At 44.6% G+C, this 3,888-nt stretch overlaps 1 pseudogene; it reads left to right on the top strand.

Annotated features, from left to right (window-relative positions):
• Positions 1 to 535: 535 nt before the first annotated feature.
• On the top strand, positions 536 to 866 carry LOC142443339 (small EDRK-rich factor 1 pseudogene; annotated as a pseudogene).
• Positions 867 to 3,888: the final 3,022 nt, after the last annotated feature.

Below are 3,888 nucleotides of genomic sequence, written 5' to 3'. Positions count from 1 at the left end.
CTAGTGTGCAGCTACATCACAGTGTGATCCTTGAATTGTCCTGCCAACCACCAGCAACAAGATATTATGAGGTGAGTGTGTGCTGGAATGACCACGTTCACGTAATGCCATACCAGTCTGTATGTGGAAACTGAACGACTCCAGAGATCTTCAACTGAAAATAGCATCATATCATTTGCTTGAAATCATGAATTCTAGTGAACTCATTAGTATGGTTTTGCAGCATTTCCTTTATTTCCTCAGCAAATTCTGGCTCAGTAAAGCCCTAGTGACCACCACCTTGTGTTTGGATTTCCACATTGGTAAAATAAATACTAATTTAGAGATATACAGACAGTTTAATCATTCAGTTAATGAGTGGTGTCAACTGTAAGACTGGAGTAAATGCTTGTCATGGTGGATATAAATGAGAAAGAAATCTTAACGGGAATTGAACATTAAAAATGCATGTTTAAAGACAGTGTTGGCAGAGGCGTTGCCCTGCGGAGGGCCGGCGCGCTGCCTTCCCGACCGGCTGGTGGTGACGGCGGCCATGCGTGCGAGGGAACCGTTGCTTCTCCGAGTCGCTCTGTCCCTGTGGTCGGCATGGCCAGTGGAAATCAAAGAGAACTTGCCCGCCAGAAAAACATGAAGAAAACCCAGGAGATTAGCAAGGGAAAAAGAAAAGAGGATAGCTTGACTGCTTCTCAGAGGAAGCAGAGGGATTCTGAGATCATGCAACAAAAGCAGAAGGCAGCTAACGAGAAGAAGTCTATGCAGACGAGAGGAAAATGATGACTGGCTGGTTTGGAATCCCTGGTGCTCCTGCCAACGAGTGTATCATATGCTGAGATCAAGATTTTGTAGTGTGAACCATCACTACATATGTTATAACTGATCCTTATAAAACGGTCTATTTTAAACTTTACCTTTCAACCTGATTTAGTGTGATGTTTTAGAACCATTCTTCCAAAAATAAAACACTAACCATGCATGTAAAAAAAAAATAAATAAAGACAGTGTTACTGATTTCATGGTCAATAATATGCAAATGATTCCAAAATCAGACAATTTGCGAGTTTGGGTAATAAATCCAAGGTTGTGATCCCTGCAGTTATCAAGGGGTCATACCTAAAGCACAAATAGAGAGGTAAATTTTGGTTGTAAATGCTCAAATTTCACGTGAGCCAGAGTCCCCTGGGTAAAGAAGGGTTAAAATGGTCTGTAATCCTTCCTAGATTTTAAGGACCTGAATGGACCACATTGGATCCAGAGTACCTTTGTGTCTCTAACCAGTGTATTTTGGTTCAGTATCTGAAACACTGTTTTTGGATCATATTCTTACTCTGTCCTGTTTATTAAACAACTCTTTCCCACTCCCTGCTCTGCTGTATCTATACACATGAAATCATGACACCTGACTGGTTTGCACTCTTCTGAACATTCTCTGCCAAACAAAGGGGTCTCTCTTCAGAATCGTGCATTTCTTAGAGGCCACAGAGTTAAAACCTTGTCTTGGCTTGGGACCAACTTTTCTAGTTGGCAACTTCTTACCTGAAACACGATGGCACTTGAATCAATTAACTTACACTGAGGTTTTCCTTAGCCATCAGGCACTGGGATGCAGTGATGGTGTTGCTCATAAGAGCAGTGGGGTTTGTGAATCATGGCGAAGATGGGAAAGACCTGGCTGATGAACATTAGTAGGAGGCCAATGCCTACTGCAGACACCCTGCCAGAGGCCTCAGGGCATCTGTGCCTTAATAAAATACTGGGACAGAAGGGAAGGACAGCCTCTGGCCCTAGCTTACTGCTGCCTGACCTTAGGGATATGGTCTGGTGAACACCCACCACCATGTGAGCCATTTCCTCAAGCATTCATGAGTTTCTGTTGGACATTGCAACAATTCACAGAGCCCAGAAACATGAGGAAATATACTCAAGGGAGGATGGGGTGGAAAAGGGCACTGAATGGCATCATGGAAGAGGTGGATATTTGAGGCATCATCAATCCCCAACTCCTTGGGACCAGCCTCATATTAATTCTTCTAAAACATATATCTACCACATATGAAAATGACCAAGGACTTTGAGGAGGTTGATTAAGTGGCATCAGTGTATAAAAAAAGCAATGTGTTTGGAGAGTGTGAGGTAATGGAGACACTGTGGGGTGAACCTAATGGTTTCAAGGAACTCTATACTGTCCTGTCTCTGATGCACAGGATATATGGGACCTTCAGTCAGGGCAGGGCAATGAAGGGCTGGAGGGAAAGAATACTGAGCTCAGAAATGCTGGACTGTCCTTTGACCATTCACAGGTAACTCTTAGGAAAAGTGCTTTCTCATTGCAGACTAACACACCGATGAGTTCAAAATAAGAATTAGCCTACAATGGCCTTAGAAGAAACAAAAGAAACACTGTTTATAAGCACAGGCCTCCTTCCTATGCAAATCATTCTTCAGGCACTAGGTTAAAATCCCGGTCTTGAGCATTGAAGACTATCAGTTCTCTTCTGACAGGGCTGTGGGTCCCTTGGGAAAGCACAGCTGTGGTCTAAAGATGCTACTGATATGTGTTCTCCTGTGCCTGGTGGCAGTTCCCCAAGGTGAGGATCTCAGATATCAGTGTGGAATCTGGGGATGGTTGTGACTGTGGGTGACTGACAGAGACCAATTATCTTTATTTACAGCCGTCCTGTCCCAGGTGCAGCTTCAGGAATCAGGCCCAGGATTGATGAAGCCCTCTCAGAAACTGTCCCTCATCTGCACTGTCTCTGGTTTCTCCATCACAAGCAGTAGTTACAGCTGGAACTGGATCCGCCAGACCTCCGGGAGGGGGCTGCAGTGGATAGGCAGGATAAGGTATGATGGTCATACAATTTATAACCCGTCCTTCCAAAGTCGACTCTCCATCACCAGAGACACATCGAAGAATCAGTTATTCCTGCAGCTGAGCTCCTTGACTGCTGAGGACACGGCCATGTATTACTGTGCAAGGAGCACAGTGAGGGGAAGTCAGTGTGAGCCCAGACACAAACCTCCCCTGCAGGGAAGTCATTGGGCACCAGGGGGCGCGCAGGACCCACAGAGAACAGCCAGTCAACCCTAGATAGGCACGGATGAATGACAGAATGTCCTGTTGGGATTAAGGTTTCCTCTGTTAGCTCTCAGCATCCCAAGGTACAATTTGGTCTTTTCTTTTTTTTTTCCTGTCTAAATTTTTTCCTTCTCAATGCAGGCTTGAAAAGAACAACCAACATTCTATGTTTGAAGTAGCATGTACAAATCACCATGACCCTTTACTATCTTCTTTATTACATATTTTTTCTTTCTTGACCAACAGAGCACCATGAACATTCTCATCCTACTTGTCACTGGAAAACTGTGGACATTGAAAGAAAATTAGGCATGTCCATGTCCATACTCATGGATGTAGTCCGTGGTTTTAAATATCCTGAGCTCAGGCGGTGCATTGATCTCACAGTGCAGGGTCAGGTCCTCTGAGCTGCCTCCCTGCATCGCTCCTTGACTCTGAGGAGTGAGTGACTGATGAGCTCTGTGTCAGAAAATAACTGCTGTGACTTCTCGTGCTGATGTTGTGCCATGCCCGTAATCATGCGGCCCGTTTTCTCCTTTTATAAAGAAATAAGTGTTCTGGGCATCGGGAGAGCCCTGACTTGTGAGACAAGGTCAAATGGAATGGCCTGGAGTGACTGGAGGACTTCTTTCTGAGATCATTCATTGAAAAAGGAAACACTCATTGGAAAGACAACTTTGATCCCTCGAAAATGGCACGTGTGTTACAATAGCAGGACATTTCAAATGAGTGTCTCAGAATGCTGGTTAGAAGTGGAGATGACGACACTTCTCACCTGGTTTGAGCATGTCATCAGGAAGACAAGTCCCTAG

This window comes from Tenrec ecaudatus, chromosome 3, assembly GCF_050624435.1.
Source record: "Tenrec ecaudatus isolate mTenEca1 chromosome 3, mTenEca1.hap1, whole genome shotgun sequence".
Classification (NCBI taxonomy): Eukaryota; Metazoa; Chordata; class Mammalia; order Afrosoricida; family Tenrecidae; genus Tenrec; species Tenrec ecaudatus.
The sequence above is the reverse complement of the archived record's forward strand: the minus strand, read 5'-3'. Positions and strand labels throughout refer to the sequence as shown.